Source organism: Tauraco erythrolophus, chromosome 4, assembly GCF_009769465.1.
Source record: "Tauraco erythrolophus isolate bTauEry1 chromosome 4, bTauEry1.pri, whole genome shotgun sequence".
Classification (NCBI taxonomy): Eukaryota; Metazoa; Chordata; class Aves; order Musophagiformes; family Musophagidae; genus Tauraco; species Tauraco erythrolophus.
The window spans coordinates 66,491,234-66,512,028 of NC_141468.1; the positions used below are offsets into that span (position 1 = coordinate 66,491,234).

Consider the following 20,795-nt stretch of genomic DNA (forward strand, 5'->3'; position numbering starts at 1 on the left):
GCCTGCTACAGGGTGACATTTGGCGTCCTGGGGATGAGTGTGCAGCCCCTGTCAGCTTTCTCAGAACCTGAAGGATGGCACCGGAAACTAACCAAAAACCCACCTCGTATGTTTTTTCAGGTAACGTACAAGCCACTTCCCATTTTCACTTGTATTTAGTGAGAATCAGATTCTAAGAATGAGTGTGTCAACAAAACCAGATCAACACTCTCAGTGGAAAGGTTAAGTCCACATAAAGGCATATTTATTCAATTTTAATGTAAGTATAGTCATAGAAGTATCTGCTGGGAAGGACTTCTGAGTGCCTGTGGTCCTGCCTCCCATAAGAAGCAGGACTGTTGCCAACACTAGTTCAGACCAGCCATGGCTTTGTCTAGCTGAGTCTTAAAACTCCTCAAGGTCAGAGAGCCCCTGACTTCTCCAGGTAACCCGTTCCAGTGCTGCACCACCACTGCTTCTCCCAGTGTCCATCCTGAACCTCCCAACCCACTGCTTATGACTGTCATCCACAGCCATATCATCCACCACTCCCAAGAGCTGCAGGAGCTCAACCTCATGTCTCCCTGCACAGATAAGCTTATACTTGTCTTTGGTGATGGTCCTTGCCACTCCTCCCTTCTCCAGCGACCAGGGCTCCACCAGCCCCCAGAGATTCACTTCACTTCAGGTTTCCCTCAGGTCAGTGGACTCTGCTCAGCTGCGGGCTGGCTGTGATGGGTTAACCACAGACAGCTACAGGCAAGTGAAAGGCACCAAGTGGATGTTCCATTCCCTTTCATCCCAGAGGCTCCAGCATGTCTCTGATCCCTTCGGGCCCCACACCCAAATGACCTCCAGCCTTTGAAATTCTTATTTTTGGTTCTCCTCCCCCCACACCCCCCCTTTCTTTCTCTCTCTCCTGTTTCTATCTTGGACTTTGAACCTCCCAGTGATCTTTTCTTGTCCACGTGATTGCATCATTCAGGGCAGGTAAGGTCAGCATGAATAGAAGGAAATACAAACAGCACTTCACACAGCATGCCAGCAGCCAGGAGGACCTGCAGCCAGCAGAGGTTAGAGACCCCAGTCAGGTCTAATAAAGCCCTGCACCACTGCAGGGGCAGGAACTACGACTGCCATTATTTGTGCTGAAAGAGAGGTCACTGTGTCTCCTGCTTCAGAGACAAATCTGAGCACCATGGGGCGTCTCGGAGGGAAGTTTGCTTTGTGCGCAGCGCTGAGCACCCAGCCAGGGCAGCCCAGCGAGGCTCTGGGGCCGGCCGCTCAAAGGAAGAAACACCACGTCTGGTTTTCTTCCTCTTCATCGTGGCTCAGCATGGCACACACGTTGAGAGAGGAAGGGAGGACCTTCCTGCGCAGGACTGGGCCATAGCCATGTGAGGCACTGGGATATGGCTTCGCTATGGCCAGCACCAAGGAGCTACCACCCTGAACATGGAAAACTTGAATTCAGCTTCTCTCCTAGGTGCCTTAAAAAGCACTGGCCAGAACATCCCTGGCCCATGTCCTCTCCGCACAGCTCCGTCTTGGGGTCACTTGCTGTGCCGGCACTGGCAATTCAAACCTCCGCTCATTTCTGTCCTCAGCAGACTTGCCAGGTAAAGCAAGGTGAACAGGGGGATTGTGCAGGGCGACCACCGCTCACCTGGCAGCAGTGGGATGAGGAGGCTGTTTCCCTGAGGAAGCTCACTGCTCTGGCAGGGGCTGCGGCACTGTCAGCGACAGTGGCTGCTTCACGGGACCTTCCTTGTAGAGCGAAGGGTTTGCGAGAGGTGCCCTGTGCAAGTGAGAATATTGCAAAAGTCAGGACATCTGTACAAATTCCAGACTGATGCAGCTGTTCAAATGTAATTATGAAAAATATTAGCAATTGAATTGGGAAGGCATTGCAAAACAGCTTAGTAGAAAGAAAATAGACTGGCATGCTGTGATTGATGTAAGCATGTAACAGCCTCCACATGTCACTGGGACCAGCACGATCTGCACCAGCTGAGGCACTGCTTCCAGAGGTGAAAAAACACTTCCAAGGGGAGCGACTGTGCAGCCGGAGCCAAGCCCTCGTTCCCTGTCACAGCGCCGGTGAACCTCATGGGAATCCCCTACCATGCAAAGATGGATTTTCAGGGACACAAGGCCTTCGGCCACAGTTTGGGCTTCTGTGCTTGTCAAAGCTTGGGACTGAAGCATGATCAGCTATGATGAGTTAACTAGGTGCCAGGAATACTCCAGAGCCCTGTTCAGAACTGGGCCTCTCAGTCACCAAGAGCGCTTGCTTTCAGCCAGCAGTGATGCTGAGCATCCCTGAGCCTCACCGCAACCAGCATGAGCTGCCTGTCCCTGCAGGCCACTCTCCACCCAGGCATGGTCCCTGCCTACAGCTGACCCGGCCCATCAGGGCTGAGCCCTGGAGAGACATAGGGGCAAACGAAGAGGGAGGCGATGGTCAGTGTCGCTCGCTTGACTCACCCATCACGCCCAAGGTTGTCAAACAGCTGCCCGCTCCTTTCCTGGTGCCACTTTGGCCACGACCTGCCAGGCACATTAACACAAACACACCTGGTGCAAAAAGCTGGGAAAAAGTTGCCATTTCAGATCAAATGGTGCATTTCATTCAACTGCAGACCAATGTGCCGTACACTGCGTGACCATGTGGACACACAAAACACATTAACCTCTTGCTGTACCTTTCATAAAGCGCTTCCAGAAAGAAGATGCAACATATCCTGCATATCAACAGAGAGGAGACAGTAGGAACAGTATTCAGACGTTATCCCAGATACATTTAACTGGTTCTACTTAAGATGCTTTTGTGGCCACTCAGCACCAGGTACAGACAATATCAGGCCACTGCATTCAGGCCATCCCTGTAACTATCTCATCCCTCACCAGCCAACTACTGCTGTTTGGAATGAAGGAAGAGGTTTATTGCGTTCTTTTTCCTGCTCCTCCCCTCCTAGATTATCCTAGGAAATCTAATTAAAAAAGGCACTAGCAGAACACTACGGTTGCATGGCTGACAGAGAAATGAGCAGTGATTTCAGTCCCAAGACACAGCAAAGCCAATGTGTGTCTTTCCACAGGTTTCCGTGGGCGTTGGGTTAGACCTTCAGGGCAAGAAAGGAAAGAAGGAGCAACATGAACCCTTGCACTTTGTTCATGCCAAGCAGCAAGGAGCCTGGGACACTCGAGGTGAAGCCTTTGAGGGCTGCCCCATCCCCGGAGAGCTGCGCGCCGCACGTCAGACAGGGCAAGCTGGCGGGCACGTCCTGCACTGGATGTTCCCACCCAAGCAGGATGCCTGCAGATGGTTTTTCCAGGAGGGCTTGGAGGCAGCTCGGGGATTTTGCTGCTGAATCAGGCATTCTGCAGCACAGACAGAGACCTCGTTGCTGGCGCTGAGCCCCGCAGCTGCACAACGCCTGGCACACGCCGCCAGGGCTGCCGAGCCAACATGGACAAGCTGGAGGCGAGGTGGGCTCGCCGCGGCCGCTCGCTCGCTTCCAGCTGATGGCATCACTGGAGGCTTGTGTCTCTGCAGGAAAAGCTGAAAAATAGGCACCAGAGGACAAACCACAGGAAACGCGTCCCTATCTGGGAGAGAAAGGACTTCTTGTACAGCACACGCTGAAGACGTTTGAGCACAGAGGAGGGATGTAGATTTGGCACGCGCGTGCAAACAGTATGTCCCTGCTGTAACACGTCGCTGGCCGTCCTAGGCGTAACTCTTTAGGTTATTGGTATAAGGGTACATGTCCCAAAACATGTGATTGTCAGATTTTGAGGGGAGTTCTTCAAAGTCACTAAAGGCTCTGCTTTCAGCTGTCACCAACTATTTATCTCTGCAAAGCAAGGGGCCAGGGCCATTTCTGCTGTTTTTCTTCCTGCTTTGCTGTAGGTTCTTGTCATAGTTTAGCCCAGCTGGCAGCTAAGCTACCACCCAGCCACTCGCTCACTCCTCCCAGTCACCCTCGTGGGTCAGAGAGGAAAGAAACGTAACAAAAGGCCTGAGGGTCAAGATAAGAACAACAAGGGATCACCCACCAACCATGGCCCTGGGAAAAACAGGCTTAGCTTGGGGACAAATCAATTTAATTTGTTACCAGTTACTTCAGAGAAGATAACGAGAAAGAAAGCCAGATCTTAAAAACACCTTCCCCACCCCTCCCTTTGTCCTGGCTCTACCTGCTCTACACTAGCAGCACAGGGGGATGGGGAGTGGGGGTTGCAGGTCAGTTCATCACATGCTGTTTCTGTAAATCTTTCCTCCTCGGGGGAGGACTCCTCATGCTTTTCCCCTGCTCCACCATGAGGCCCCTTCCCACAGGAGACAGACCTCCAGGAACTTCTCCAATATGAGTCCTTGCTGCAGGATACAATCCTTACCCATCAGACTGCTCCCAGTGTGGGCTTTCCCCATGGAGTCACAGCTTCTTAGGGTGCAGCCACCCGCTCCAGTGTGGAGTCCCTTCCCACAGACTGCAGATGCATCTCAACTTCACCATCAATCTCCAGCAGTGTGGGAGTCCTTCCCACGGAGACAGTTCTCTACAAACTCCTTCGAGCACATGCATCTTTGCTCCATTGTGGGGTTCTCCATGGGCTGCTAGTGGATCTCTGCTGCAGTTAATCTCCAAGGGCGGCAGGGAGGCTGCCTGCCATCTCAGCACTGGCTGCAGGGGAATCTCAGCTCCAGCACACCTTACCTTCTCCTGCTCCATCATCATTGACCTTGATGTCTGCTTGGCCATTTCTCTCAGTCCTCTCTCCACTGCAGCCGTACCAGGCCCGACAAATCTCAGCAGTCCTGGCAGGATGAACTCTACCCAGCGGGCACCCCGGGAGCAGGGCATTTCAGAACACACTAAGCCATGCTGCCTCAGCCATCTCCAGTCAAGTGGCAGTGGTCTGACACAGGCAGCCACCCACCCAGAAGGCCAGGAGGGGCAAGCCCCCTGTCTCCCCCCTCTCTTCACTGCAGGTCCCCCTTGGCTTGGGTTCCTTTGTTCCTTATTTCAATATGGCATTCGCAGAGGCGTTAATTGGCTTGGCCCTGATCAGAGGGTTGGGGAGCCTGACCTGCCCAGAGATCAGTCTGATCAGTTTTGTAGCTGAGGAAGCTTCTCACATCTCCTTACAGGGGCTCTCTCTGCAACCCCTCCTCCACTACCAAAACCCCACCACATAAACCCAGCACAGTTCTTCAGAGTAAGAACTTGTTGAGCATGAAGACAGCACGGACCTCAGCCAAGCTGCGTGCATACAACAGCAACACAAGTACGTACATTCTCCTTCCTAGTTTTGCTTTGACGTGAGCTGCCTCATGCAGATCTTGGGGCAAGCGCAGGGACGACATCCCCCCAGGTTTACGATGTCTCCTGAGAACCCCAGAGCCTGTGCCTGCCAGCTTGTTTTTGATGGCTGGCCCCGGAAGCGCCATGGAAAGGGCAGGACCTGCACAGCCTTGCGGCAGCATTTTCACTTGCTGTGTTTACAGGGCATCTCCTCTCTTTTGGCAGCGAGCAGCAACGGGCAGTCAAAGGCAATTCTGGGTGTAACACCGTGCGAGTGTCTCACTCCAGCTGGCAAAGGCAGGAGAGACAAAGGTAAGAGCAGCAGCTCCCGGAAAGGGAAAGGAGAGGGGCAAAGACAGGGGATTAAAACATCAGATTGTAAAGGAACAATAAATCCCTGGTGAGGTATATAACTGGGGGGTAAAGAAGGAACAGATTGCAGCTCACTAATGAGGCAGACGGCCTTTTCTTTGCGATCTGCAAATTCAACTGGGTTTTCTGGCTTCAGAAAAAGACCTCGTGCTATCCAGAAGTCTGTTTGACACATGACCTGCCTCCCTCTGCCTTCAGTGGCAAGAGCTGCTGGAGCAGGTAGGTCTGGCAGAGCCCACCTGGCAGGTGGGCAGCCCACCAGCGCAGGCTGAGGTCAGCCCACTCTCACAGCCGAGCCCTTGCAGCACCCTGGGGAGAAGGCAGGCAGGACACAGGCAGGGCCATAGCTTCTTGGTGCCCGCTAAAGTGCCAAGCTCTGAGCTGCACAGGCCTGTCAAAATGGGCAGGATGCCCTCCGTGGGCCACAAAGCTGAAGCAACAGCCAGGCTTATCATCACGAGCAGTGCCCCAGACTCAAGGGGCTGCCTAGGACCATTAATGAATGGCTGAGAGCATCTGGCAAAACACTGTCTTACTGCAAAAGTCCTTGGAGTATTAAGCTCCTCTGTCAGGCAGGAAGGCTCCAGCTGTGTGGTTTCAATCTGTTGCAGGCAGCAACGCAGAGCATTTCAGGATATGACACACTTGGAGCAGGGACATTGCTACCAGCCACCGGCACTAGTGTTCTGTCAGTGCCAAGGTATTCTTGCAAAACTCTTCCAGGGAAGGATAGGGAAGACAGACAACAAGCCGCGGATCCTCACATTTAGCTCCCACCCCTCGGTTCCCTGTATTTCATTAGGCAAATAATAGCTCAGGGTCAATAGCATCAGCCTCTTTTCCTAGAAATGCAATAACCACAGCCAGCTACCAGGTTGCCAAGCTGGGGACCCAGAGATGCAGGCAGAGACCCAGGTCTGCAGTCAGCTGCTTTTGGTGTCTTTAGCACAGCGTTACTCCTATGACACCAGGCAATAGCATGTCCCTCCTTTGCTGTGGTTTGGGGAACGTAAGTGTACGAAAGACGGGGCAAGAGCTCCCACCCACATGCTTCATTTCCTCACTGAAGCCTTGGCAGAAGTACTCAGGAATAAATCGTCAGAGGAGGTCCGTTTGTTTTCTTTCCTATGGGATAAAAAGAGATTACAGCTCTCAGAATTATCACACTGATATTTGCCTTTAGCATTAAAGTCTCCAGAACAAAAGAACAAAGAGAAATTCAGCATAATCAGTAGCTCTGTGGGCAGAGTGCACCTGTTGGCTCACACAGAGTTCAGCTCTATGAAGATACAAATCATCACCAAAGTTCTCTGGGACACATCCTCTCTCCTACCATTTGCAAGGAAGAAGAGCACAGAGGTGCAAAGTGCCCCTTCACAATATTTGGTTACAACAACATCCAAAGGCTTGGTTTTCTTGGACCAAGTCACGTACACACCTGCTCCCCAGGAGCTGGGGACCGCCAGGCCCCTGAGCCATCTCTCTGCTTCGCACTGACACGTGTACTGCTACCCGTCATGCAGTCGGCATTGATCCCAGAGCCGGGGCCTCCACAAAGCAGCCAAGCCGATGAGAGGAGCCTGGCTAAGGAGGAATTCATCAAGTGACAGGTCAGCAATTCGAGACCTACCCTTCCCACCAGATGATGCGGGCTCTCCTCTATCAGTCCACAAATTTAGCTCACAGACAGAAACAGCACCAGAGCTGACTCTTAACTCAGAAAACGCGGCGAACAGCACAGCACCAGCACATGGGCCACATCACCACTAGCAGGCAGTAGCCATCTGCAGGCAGAAGTCTAAAAACAAAGTAGAATCATAGAATCATAGAATCATAGAATCGTTAGGGCTGGAAGGGACCTTCAAAGGCCATCTAGTCCAACCCCCCTGCAAGGAACAGGGATATCTCCAACTAGATCAGGTTGCTCAGGGCCTCATCCAACCAGGCCTTGAACGTCTCCAGGGATGGAGCATCCACCACCTCTCTGGGCAACCTGTTCCAGCGTTCTACAACTCTCATGGTAAAAAATTTTTTCCTAATATCCAACCTGAATCTACCTCCCTCTATTTTAAAACCATTACCCCTTGTCCTATCGCAACAGGCCCTCCTGAACAGCCTCTCCCCATCTTTCTTGTAGGCCCCCTTGAGGTACTGGAAGACCGCTATAAGGTCACCCCGGAGCCTCCTCTTCTCTAGGCTGAACAGCCCCAACTCTTTCAGCCTGTCCTCATAGGAAAGGTGCTCCAGCCCTCTTATCATCTTCGTGGCCCTCCTCTGGACCCTCTCCAACTGGTCCATGTCCTTCTTATGTTGGGGACTCCAGAACTGGACGCAATACTCCAAGTGAGGTCTCACGAGGGCAGAGTAGAGGGGGAGAATCACCTCCCTCGACCTGCTGGCCACGCTCCTCTTGATGCAGCCCAGGACACGGTTGGCCTTCTGGGCCGCAAGAGCACATTGCCGGCTCATATTGAGCTTCTCGTCCACCAGTACTCCCAAGTCCTTCTCCTCAGGGCTGCTCACGATCCATTCTCCACCCAGTCTGTAATTGTGCCTGGGATTGCCATGACCCAGATGTAGGACCTTGCACTTGGCCTGGTTAAACTTCATGAGGTTGGTACGGGCCCACCTCTCCAGCATGTCGAGGTCCCTCTGGATGGCATCCCTCCCTTCCAGCGTGTCAACGGCACCACACAGCTTGGTGTCATCGGCGAACTTGCTGAGGGTGCACTCCATGCCACTGTCCACGTCACCGACAAAGATGTTGAAGAGGGCCGGGCCCAAGTAGTCTATCTTCTGTTTTATAGAACATATTTTCTCTGGGAAGTCACTGCAATACACTGCTTTTTATATGCACGTCTATTCCTGGAAATGTTCTCCCTGCTATTGGAAAGCCAAAGTTTATGTAAAGCAGTTAACTAACAAATATCCCTATTTTTGTCCCTGTTACAGTCCAATTACTCAAGCTTGCCAACATTATCAGCATGACTTTTCCTACTTTACATAGAGAATCAATGTAACCAGCTCTAACTGCCTTTCCCTGTCTTAAGTATTTTCACCAGTAGGCACCTACGCTGCCTTACAGCTACACAGACTCAGGCCAACATCAAACCCAACACTTCACACCAGTGAGAGCAGTCAACTGTCAGAAAGATGACCAATTGACATGGGACACCCTCAGCAGTAAACAACTTAAAATGAAGATACCTCCTTTGGAGATACGCTGTAGGCTCACGTGATAGGTAGGGCTACGTCTACGGGGATTTCCTAATGGCATTTTATAGTGTGTTGCCTGAAGCACCAGGCTGGGCGGTCGTCCTTCTGACACAGAAAAAAGTCAAGCCCCTGCCACATGAAACCATTGTAGACTGGTTTTGTGGCTCGATATCCATTTGGGCATTATCACCAGTTTTTCAGGGACCATCATATTTAATTCTCATATTTTCTTCTCATATGAAAGTTTTCATCATGCTTTGGACTCAAGCTCAGTGACTCTTTTCAAGTCACCTCTGGCCTTTTATTTCAAGACATTTGCTTACAGAGGGTGACATGTTTCTGGCTGGGGCTGACATTGCACAGACTGTTAAGAAAAGCCTGTCTGCGAGTCTGCAAGGTCAGGATATTTCTGAGCAGTAACAACAAAAAGGCAGACACCATTTGAAATGGATCTCAGGTCATTAGTCGCTAAGGTACTCTGCTTTATCAGTCTTGCATACAAAGGACTATCAGCCCTCGTGCTTTATCGAAGCGAAGTGCCTGCCCCGTATGAAGAAACACTTCAAAAAGCATTTCTATCCCAACTTAATTAAAACAAAAAACAAACTAATTGCACTCTGGCCATAGAAATGCCATGCAAATCCCCATGAGCTGATTTTTCCAGGGAGGTTCCTTACCTCTGATGCTGCTGGTAAAAAGTCAATGTTTAACAGAACAGATGTCACAGAGATACACTTCTGTTTCTGGACACAAACATGAAGGCCATGTTGAACATGCTCACACATCCCTGACATGGCACAAACCTATTGCACGGTCCTGAGGACAGCTGTGAGCTGGATCTCAGAAAGCCAGACGGATTTATCTGCAGACTGGTGAGGAGATGTGAGGGAGAATAACCTAATTAGCTGCAGTCCTGAAAAGCTGTATTCATTTCAGGTTCTACATAAACATTCTTCCAAAAGACACCGCAAACTCTGAGGGACAAGTGTAACATCAACTTTCTCAAATTACTTTGCTAGGAAAATAAGTTGCAGAGCGGAGGCTTTTCCTAATTTAAAGTAGCAATAAAGTGTCTACAGTGGTAACCATTCCTCAGCCCACCTGAACAACACGTGGCTTCCCAGAGCCATTGAGGAATGATCTGTGCGGATTTCATTTAGATCCATCTTTTTTTCATTTTAGTGGCAGGCAGATTGCAAGATGCATCCCAATAAAGAGACATTTGAAGTTGTTCTTTGCTGTGACACTGAAGTAAAGCCTGTAACCAATAAGCACAGACTCACAAAAGAGATCACATTGGATTCTCACCTGTCCTCCCTCAATGAGTGGAAGCCTAAAAATTGATGAAGGGGTTAAACCCCCTCTCAATGTCTGATTGCATTCACAAATGCATATGGAGACAAGTGCACTTTAGGCCATGGGAACTCTGGCGGTTAGGCAACTTACATCAAAGCAGGGAAGACCTAAGGAACAAGAGAAAAGGAAAAGGTTGCAAGACATTACACAAGAAATCCCAGCAGCAAGGTGCATTTGCTATACCTTCATCCCCGTGATTCTTCGTGGGTATCTTCAACCACTTACAGCAACAGCCAGGACTATGACGTTGTGTTTCTGAGAGACAGGACTACTAAAAATTTCCAAGCCTACCAAAGTAGCACAAAACCCCCACAAACCCAAGCCACAAAAACTGTCATGAGTTGGTATTTCTGCTTCACTCTTCTCTCCTCCAACCTTCTCCCAGAAAAGTTACTGAGTCGGTCAAAAAACATTTTGGTTTTATTTAAAGGCATTGGCTGTTTTGCTATTGAAGTCCAAGTTACTTTGAAGTAAAAATAGTATTGGTTGCAATTCCACCTCCCCACACACCCCACCCAGAAGAAAAGCAGTATCAAAACCTAATCTCCTTTCACATAGAACGGAGGTGCAAGGAATCTGCATTTTCCCTCACAGAAGAATGCTGTGGGAAAGACATCCCATACATATCTCCTGGATTCATGGGAACTGGAGGTAAACTCAAGGGACAGCTGAGAGATGCAATAAAAAGATTTGCTTTATTCTATTGTAGGAATATCCCTTTGACTGTGACCCTGCCATTTTAGTCATGGTTACTCTGGGATACTCATGACTAACATCTCCCACTGTACATCCCTGACAGCAGAGGAAGTGCTGGCTTCCACAGCAGTAACTGTGGTGAGTGCAGCCCTTTGTTTTTACCGGATATTTTCAGGGTAGCACAGAAAAAGCAATCACATCTGGGACCATCTCAGGGGGCCATTGGCAAAAATCCAGAGGCTCCATAGAAGAAGCAGCGGATTGTGGGTTTCGATGCCTTGGGCAGGATGTCTGTTTCCACAGTGGCTGGGGAAGGAAGGAATATAAAGTGAGATGGTCTGATAAGAACACGGCCATGATAAAAAGACTCTGTTCAGTATTAATTTATTTGAGCAAGAAGAAAGGTGCCCACAGTCACTGGGTTACAGATGTTAGTCTCTTGCCTCAGTGAAAAGGGAACGGGTTGGTCTTGAGGCAATGTTAAATATTGGATTTTAAAATGAGTACAGAAATAGACAGGGAATGAGAATAACCCACAGCCAGCGAGTTATTCTCATTCATCCTGGAGTTTTGCAGCAAGTTGTTAAAATCATTTCCCTCAGCAATTTCAGTGCTGGTGGCTCTGTCCTGCTTTGTCCTGGACAGGGGAAACTTTGAAGCTGTATGGTGAAGACGTGTGCTTCCTGAAATCAAACGTCTTTTCCACAATGAAAACTACCAGCTTTTTACTTACAAGTTTGTTCTGCTGCCCCTGGGTAGCTGGGAACATTCACACCAGCGAGCAGAGTGGAATTACTGACTCCCCTATAAAAAGCTTTACTAAAACTTTAAAAAGCCCTGAATCATGTGAACATCCCTCCCTTCTGGCTGCCAGCTGGTCTTTATGTCACCTCGGGTTACTTTTTTTACAAAGGGGAAAATAGAGATTTCGGACGTAAAGTTGGAGGCGGGGATTCCTCCCCTCTGTGCACGAGGCCACTCGCAGCATGATGGATCATCATATTCTCTGACCTCCCAGCAACCTCCCATGGCGAGTTGTCCCACCTGCCTTCTGTTTTGGGTCACTTTGCCTTTTTCAGATGTAGTTTTATTTTGTGTGTTCCTATGTCAAACGCCAGCACTGCCCGCTGTAAAGGGATGGCTGCCCACACCGTGCCATACCTTGAAGTTGCTTCTTCGGTGAAATTCCGACAAGCTGAGAGGCAGGAGGCCAAGGCTGCGGGCTGTATCGTGAGCTCCTCCTGGTGGTCCTTAATATCGTATTAACTTCCCTGTGTTTGAGATCGAAAATAAAACCACAGCTTTCGAACGTTTTTCTCTTATTCTATACTCAAGAAACATTTTTAAATGGAAACAGAAAATAAACCATATATTCTGACAAAGGCTTTCATTCCTCACTGCTTGCAAATGTGGCTAAAGGCAACGAACACATCCTTACCCCTCACATTGTTTTGGGTTTTTTTCCAATAAAAATCAAGAGTTTCATATTTTCTTCCTAGCAGAAGAAATAATTTTGTTTGCTACAGATTCCACTCTTTTGTATGACCCACAGCCAAAGAAATACATCCTTCCTAACTATTTATGTCTGTTCAAGACAGCATTCTCCATGCCGAGTTTGCAGGGCCAGGAAGAGGGAAAGAGGAAGGAGAGTTATCCATATCATTTTCTGATGTTGGGATGGAATAGATAGAATGGGAAATTCTATTCTACTCAAATAGCATGGGTAAAAATATTACAGAAAGCTAAATTATAAATAATCCTGGCTCAAGGCATTAACCAAATCTGTTTGTCAGGCACCGCACAAGCATCAGGCATCCAACAGCCGTTGTCCCAGAAAGGTTACATGACAAAGAACAAGCAGTAACATCTAAACGAAACAAAAGGTGGGAACGAAAACAATACAAGAGTTTTTGCAAAGATTGTCACTAGCAATTGTCTCCACTCCCCTTCTAGCTGGCCATTAGTATATGGTATTATGGCATTGCAGAGTACTTCTGATCTCTTCATAATACGAAGTTATATGAATATATTAATATGTAAATAAATAAATTTAAATGAATTTACATGAATTCTTTAGACATACTCTGCTAGTCAGGTATCAGAATCAAAATTGTGGTGTCAGGTCTGTCTCTGCACAGAGCCTTGCTGTCAAAAACTGATTTGATGTACTTCGAAGTTTTCAGAAAAGGGCATCAGACACTTTCTTCAGGGTGGGCTAGCAGAAATCTTTGTGAATCCTGCCCCTTTCCAGCACATAGCCCAAACACCTCATCTCAGAACTAATAAACCCAGCACCTAGCATTAGAAAGGTTCATTTTAGAAATGTTTTGTCCAGGATATCCTTCTGATGACTTGGCAAGGAATTGTACAATAGCTAATCTACATAACATCAGAGGATCTATTTTTGCCACTATCTTCAGCATCCCTTCCTTTTCTTCCTTTGCTGCATCTACATGATCACTCTCTCTTATTCAGCATAAGAAGTGCAGACCATGGCCTTCCAACACCTAGCTTGCTCAGGTACTGTCACACAGAGAGAGGTAGATTACACCAGAGATCAGAGGCACAGCCCGGCCCTGTGTCAGTCTGCATTCTTGCACGGACAGTGTTTGCCTCAGCAGTCAATCCCCACTTCTGGAAAAAGCATGGATTAAATGAGCTGCGCACACATACACACAAATACATACCTTTTCTTCTGCATCCTTCTCTAAGATACCTTAGAAACTAATAGTGATCCAGGTATTATGCTTGAAAGTGATCTGTAAGTCCCTTGCCATAACGTCTCGAAGAGAGAAAAGCTTCTTTTTTGTAAATTTTACTATTATGCCTTTTGAATTTCCCAGCTATTGATGTATTGGTGATGATCTTGATGGTATTGATTTGAAAGCCCTTTGGGCTCTTGAATTTTATCAGCTATTCACAGGTATGGCAACCTTTGGGCTTGCACTGCATTGTTAATTTACACCTTAAGATATCGACATCGTTTGAGGAGACAGGAAAATCAGCTAGCAACAGTTGCATCCAGAAATGCTCTCAAAGATTTGGAGAATTTGAAAAATGTAGAAATGGAAGGCCAGAGATGTAACTCTCGAATGTAAGCTAAGACATTAGTGAAAAGGACTAAGTACTTCAATGCAGGAACACTGCAAAGCATAGCCAAAAAATTAAGTGGAGAAAAAAATAAAAATCAATATAGCTCCCTAAAATGCCCAGTAAGATGTTGCAGCCTTCAGCTACAAAAACTAAAAATCTATAGAAATAATCCATTTATGATTTTTCAGACTTGTGATTTTTAACTTGCATCAAACTTGGTTGCAACAGAATACAAGCCTAAACATAAGAGAGTAGTCAAATGGACTGATTTTTTTTTTTTTTTTAATTAAAAAGTCACTAAATATCCTTCAATTCAGATCCTTTGCAAAACCAGCCAGAATCTGGATCCATTATACTCTACTCTTCCTGGCAGCTGATACAGAAATTCAAGCAGAGCGATCCAGAGAGGTCACATGGTCTGGATGTTTGGTTTAGATGTTTTTATATAAAAGGAAACGTGTCTGCTCAACCTCCTTCCGTCCTGTTACTACAGTGACTGAAACACGGACGATTCAGTGCAGCAGTGATAACACGGCTTTCCAGGCTGAGCTGCTACATTACTAGGCGATGGAAACATTGGACAAAGCTACATTCCACTCAATTTCATTCAAAGTAACAACTGGGGAATGAAACACAGCAAAATTACAACGGTTTTAAAAAAGCTTTTCCAAAATCACAAAATAGAGAGGTTCACTTCATATTATGCCAGTAGTGTCAGTGAAAGACTGATTTGGAAAAGAAAAACTTAAATAATATTACAAAATAAACTGATCCCAGGGGTTGCATTTGTAAGAAAGTTCACACCGTTCCAGGTATCAGCTTGGATACCCCCATATTATTTTCTGTCCCATTTATCATAGAAACGTGTTTAACCTCTCCAAACCCAAGATTGGTGCAAAGGACAGGGAGACCACTGATCCAGGGAAGCACAGAACCCTTCCCCGTCTAGAAGGAATTCCCAGCAGGCAGTGGCTGGGGATGGGAGCCTTCCTCTGAGAAGATCCTGGTGAGGCTTTGTCGGATCTTAGTCTGGCTATTGGTTTTCCCCTCACGCAGGAGAAAGCAGCGATGACCATCTTTTGGGATCACACCACTTCCATGCTCTTCACCACACAGGCTGGCAGGGACTGAATACTTAAGGAAAGGTGAAAAGAAGAGGCCCGCAGCAGCTGGCATGTCAGCCAGTTCAAACAGGAGAAATCCCTCCTGCCTTTTGCAGGTGCCTCGGTGATGTCTGCAGACTGATGCTTCAGCCTTCTAAGGGGCCCATTCCTCTCCTGACTGGCCAATTACTCCCACCCTTGCTGCTCCCTTCCCTCACCAGTACATCCCAGAGGCCCTCACTGCATTAGCAAAACAAAGGTTAAGATACAGCAGCAGAGCCCAAAGCCTTCCTGTTAAATGAATTCCTGCACAGGAGAAAGCAACTCTCAGGCAGCAGAGAGGATCTCCTTGCCTCCTCCCCACAGTAGGCTGGACTGGGAAGCACCAAGACGACTTTTTTCTGGGAGAGCACTAGGAGTTCTGAATGATCAGAAGTCTTGTCCAAGGATTCCAGCACAGCATCACCGGAAAACCCTTAGAAGCACAGCTACAAATTTAAAGATACGTCACTACAGCAGCTGAGGCATTAATTTAGACCTCATTAAAATCAGTGTATGCATGTTCAGCAGCTGAACTGGTTAGAAATTAAGGGTAGGATTGTAGCCAAGGTGTGCAAATCTAAGCAGATTCTTCCCCAGAAAAAGAAAACCGTGGTGTTTTTCGCCAGAAATCAATCCTATTTTGGCCCTATTACTTGCAGCCATTCCTAGCACCTGATGGTCTAAATAATTCAGGTATTAAGCCCACCAAGTATAACTCCTCCATGCACGTGAAACAGCGAAAAATCTAGCATTCCTATAGCTAATTAAGAAAAATTTACCTCATTTTATACATATGGTTTCCCTTCTATTCTCTACCACTATGTACATTTTGATCTGATTAGTCAGCATAGCACCTTTAAGATCCCAAGTTATACTATAACCCGTGCTTTAGTGCTTCAGCTAATGACTGGAGGTACAGGCTCCACAGAACATTTAACAGATTAGAGATTTATATTTTTGTGTGTGTGTTGTTCCCAGTCTTTTAGAGTCCTTTTCAAGTGAACCGCAACAGTCTGGCACAGAATGCTATTCAGTTTTTTCTTCAACCCACGAACTGTAATATACAGTAAGAGTTAGCATCAGCACAGAAAAAATTTAGAAATCTCTGAATGTCCCAACCAAGTGGAAAAGAATTTAAATACAGTATTTTAAGAGTACTGACAGCACTATTTTGTTGTCAATTAAAACGTGTAACAAAAGGACTAGTGGAAACATTCCTTTAACCATAGTTATGGTGAAAATACTAACATTACTGGAGTTTGGTAGCTGCCATTCTATACTGTTTAAAATTCTTTGAAATTAGAGGCAATAGAAAACACGGGTCAGAATAAATAAATATGATATTGTACCACCTGACATGGTTGAAGGCTGTTTAAATATAGTAAAAAACTACATATATAGATCCTGTGGCCTGCTAAAGCATTTCTGACTTCCTCCGTTTTGTAATCTTGTGAATGGTCCTCTCTTTGAAGTTGGTGGGTTTTTTGTTGTTGTTTTGGGTTGGGTTTTTTTGTTTGTTTTTTAATGTACTAAACACATTAACCTGAAGGAATTCTGCCTTATTCCTACATCTCCTCCTACACACTACACATATCATGCATTCAATCCATCCAAAGGACATCATTTTTCTCCTCAATTACCATAGTAAGTGCTATTTAAATTGTACTTTAAAGTAAGAAAGCTACTAACAGCAACATTGCTGGTAACAGTCTATAAGCTACCAGTTCATAGCAGAGGCCCTGTATAGTGAGCACATTGAGAAAGGCAAGGTTTGTGTGGAGAGAAAAGGTCTTACACCCGAACCACGAGCGCTAAACATTCATTTCCCACTCTCCAAATACGTCAGTTGGTGTAATACACACCACTTCCCCCTACAAGCCTCACTCATAGGGTAGTTGTGGGATGTAGAACATGAAATCTTTCTGCTTTCTGTACAAACAGAGCTCCTTCTTTAAGTGAAATCTTCTTAATATTAAAGAAAACGGATTAACAGAGGTATGTTACACAATGGTTTTGTATTCTCCAAAGCATCTCACCAATACCTCTTCTCTGAGCTGCTGCAAAAGCCTGGGGAGGAAGAGATGGTTCAGATGCCATGTCCCATTTCATGCTTAGTCTCCCTCCTAAGACTAGGGCAATTCAGCATCACTTGTGATGCTTAGTTTTACGACAGGCACAGCTGTCCAGCAGTCTTTGGAACATCACCAACTCATTTTGCAGTAGTGCACTGCACAGCTCACAGATTTTTCTTCTTCCCCCTACCCGGTGGACCTCGGCTGAATATGGACACACTTAGAAGTAAAAGATTTCCTCTCAATGTCGACCTCATCTGAGCCACCTAGTTCTGACAGCACTTTTAGGAGAGTTGGCACAGTAAATACACTCTTTGAATGGTCTCCTTCCGTAATAAGTATGTAGCTTGGTGGGAACACAGAGGTCAGTTGCCTCCGGAGGAGAAACACTTTAACCACATGGGAAGTAACTGTCACATGATGGAATAACTGGAAACAACTTCTACGAGCGCTGGTCAAGCACAGGCAAATCCTTATTGGGCCACACTTGTACTGGATCTACTCAAAGATCTTCCGTAAAAAAGCAAAACCTCTGTAACTAGGTATCAACAACTTAAGAATGAAGCACCAGATTTGGTATCTTTTCAAATTACTCCTAGCCTGAAAAAGCTGCCCAGTTAAACCACATTTCCACAGCCCCAATCCTATTTTAGGAGACCAGAGTAAGTTTCTAGAGTTTTGTTGGCTTTTAGTTTCACTACAACAAAAAGCCGACTTGCATCTTTATGACTTGCCACCAAGGTGTATGATGGCAAATGTTTCTTCCAGATTCTCCAAGTATGGGTGGGAACTTTACTCACACTCATTGCAGCAAATAAAACATTTCTTATGAGAAACAAACTTCAGGTCAAAGCATCACAAACACGCAGACTCTTTGTATACTGTTCTTTTAGTTGACTTATACGTTCCAAAGTAGAGTATTTTTCCAAGACCAAAGCAAATACAGCAGGAGCAGTACAGAGAAATAGATCTATTAAGCCAAACACATTTCTTCAAAGATTTGCAGTACTTATTCTAAAGACTGAATATAATTGGCTTCAGAGAAATCAGACCTTGATCTAGACAAAGCAAACTGTCCTATTAGCCAGCTGTTAGGTGGAATACTACGAGCTCTGGCAACGACAGACTTTATTCACTGTTTTGATCACCAGCTATTTCTTCTGCAGGTAAAAACTTTAGTCACTGACCGCTGTAGAAACAAAGGCATTTAAAATTCCTGGTTGTATCAGAATGAGTAACAATAACATTCTCATTTTACAGTTTCAGTCCTCATTAACTTTTGGCTTGAGACAGTTGACATTACTTACCAGCAGTAAAAGAGTAATTTCAAGGGCTCCCAGGAGAAATATCTCTATACAAAGAAAAAAAAAAAGTTGCTCTAGAAACCAACACTCACCATGATTGACTTCACCATATTCGTTCTACTACTCAGGTTTCCATCATCAACCCAAATTTGTAACAAAACAAACAAGAAAAGGTTTGGTTGAATGTGTTCACTAATGAGCCACCACCACAACAGCTTCACAACTTAAGCAGGTCATGACAAACCCTCTAGAGAAGTTGAACTTCACTAAATGTACCCAAAACCAGTTTTTAGGCACTTCACCTCAAAAGCAGAATACTATTGATTATAAAAAAACCCAAACAACCAAACAAACAAAAAAAACAACCAAACAAAAAACTTTAATCTTCAGATACCAAGCAGGGTATCTTGCCCATTCCCTGACTTTAGAAAGTCAATTCTTTTGCTGTTATTTGGTAGCCTTGAAATCTTTATAATCCATCTGCCCGTTAGGAAAGAATAATCCAGGCAAGTATTTCCTCATCCTCCTCAAATAGCAAAGCAGAAAACCAGAAACTCTTGACTTTTAATGGAAACACAGCTCCAGGTGCTGAAGGCTATGAAGTAGCATTTAAAGCAGCACTTCGAGATTTTTCAGGTATTTTCCAGTGTATTATCCTACCTGTTATCCACCAAATAGCAGTCACAGAGAAAAGCTCTGGAGTGTAGCTGGCAAAAACAAGAGGACAAATAGTAAAGGTGCTTATATAGGTTTTTATATGAGAATGAAACTTGTATTTGTGGCCCACTGAGGTGCTCTTCTAAGTCTATCACTGTATTTTAAGACCAAAACATTAGCATGAGCAGCGAGTTCAGTGTGACAGATCGAGATGAGTGTCTGTCTGATGGAAATGCGTAGGTTGTAGCATCATTCTTCAAACACAGTGATGAAGACTTTTTCAAAATACGTAGTTGCTCTCATAGACAAACGGCTCTTTCAGATCTTTGGCAAATCTTTGGCTAACCAAATATAAAATCAGTTTTAACACATTAACTGAAAAGATGTAAAGGCATGTCAAAATAGAGCAGAAACTGATTTCTGGACATATAAATATTTAATCTTCATCTCCTGTACTTAACGATTTTTCCTCATGATTTCTTACTCCACTCAAATGAAATTTGTTTTTGAAACAGCACACAAGTTTCTGCCCCCAGAATCTACAACACTACCATGTTTTAAACTTTAGGCCACAGAACTTACTAGTTTGTTGGGTTTTTTTAAGCTATTTCAATTTTATAAATGGTTTGATGAGGTCAGCATTCTTGTTCTTTGTTTGCAAAGCACCTGGCACAACGAAGTCCTGGTCCATGAACAGATCCTCCTAGTCATTATAGTCAACCATAAATTCTCCATAAACTAAAAGCCAGGCTAAGAAGTAAACTTGAGCAGCTGCAGAGGGTGCTCAAATCAAACAACTTTTGACACTCAATTGCTGCACCATTTATCTCAGGCTGTCTCAAAATGACCATCACTGGAATCTAAGCATCTGCCCACCACAGCACTGAAGCAGTTCAGCAGCACGGAGCACTACTTGCAGAAGAAAATGCATTACATGAAGTTGGATTGCAACACAGTGATGCTTCCATTATATCCAAGTAGTACCCACATGCAAACACCGTACTGCATACGGAGTCAAAATACCGAGCACTGACACTGTAAACCAGAAGATGACATGTGGTGGGAGAAAAGCAAGATACAAGCAAGTATGACAAAGTACATGGAAGTGTGAAAGAGAAATTTCTTCTTCCAGAAACTGTGCACACTTTAAAAGGAAAAGGGGAAAAAAACAAAAAAAAAAGAAATCAAGAAATGAATCAGTCATCAGTAGCGTGAGACAAACCTGAACAAAAACCAAGAGCAAGAACACAAAAATGCCATTTGACATCCTTCTTACAGTTCTAGTTCTGCTAAAGACGGATCACAAACACTTCCACCTCCCTTTTATATTAGGCTTCAAAAAGAACATGTGCATCTTCACAAAATGCATTTAGTTGCCATATAATATACTCGGATTGAAATGAAAACTGCAATTTGAAAAAAAAAAAACAACCCAGTATGAGAATATTCCCTCTCACATTTCTCCAGAAAATTTCTTCTTTAAAATGCAACAAGTAAAGGACACAGAGATTGGACATAGAAAAGCATTTTTCTCCTCACAATTTCCTGTACAGTTTTCTGTATTTACACTGAAGCAAATGAGCAGAAGTCTGA

At 45.6% G+C, this 20,795-nt stretch overlaps 2 long non-coding RNA genes across 2 annotated transcripts; both read right to left on the reverse strand.

Moving 5' to 3' along the window:
• Positions 1–679: 679 nt before the first annotated feature.
• On the reverse strand, positions 680–2,550 carry LOC147528901 (uncharacterized). Its single transcript, XR_015222125.1, has 3 exons — positions 2,467–2,550; positions 1,646–1,777; positions 680–708 (listed from the first exon to the last, which is right to left on the reverse strand). It is a non-coding gene; the product is annotated as an uncharacterized LOC147528901 (long non-coding RNA).
• Positions 2,551–11,097: 8,547 nt separating this feature from the next.
• LOC147528902 (uncharacterized) lies at positions 11,098–18,899 on the reverse strand. Its single transcript, XR_015222135.1, has 3 exons — positions 18,549–18,899; positions 12,093–12,202; positions 11,098–11,237 (listed from the first exon to the last, which is right to left on the reverse strand). It is a non-coding gene; the product is annotated as an uncharacterized LOC147528902 (long non-coding RNA).
• Positions 18,900–20,795: the final 1,896 nt, after the last annotated feature.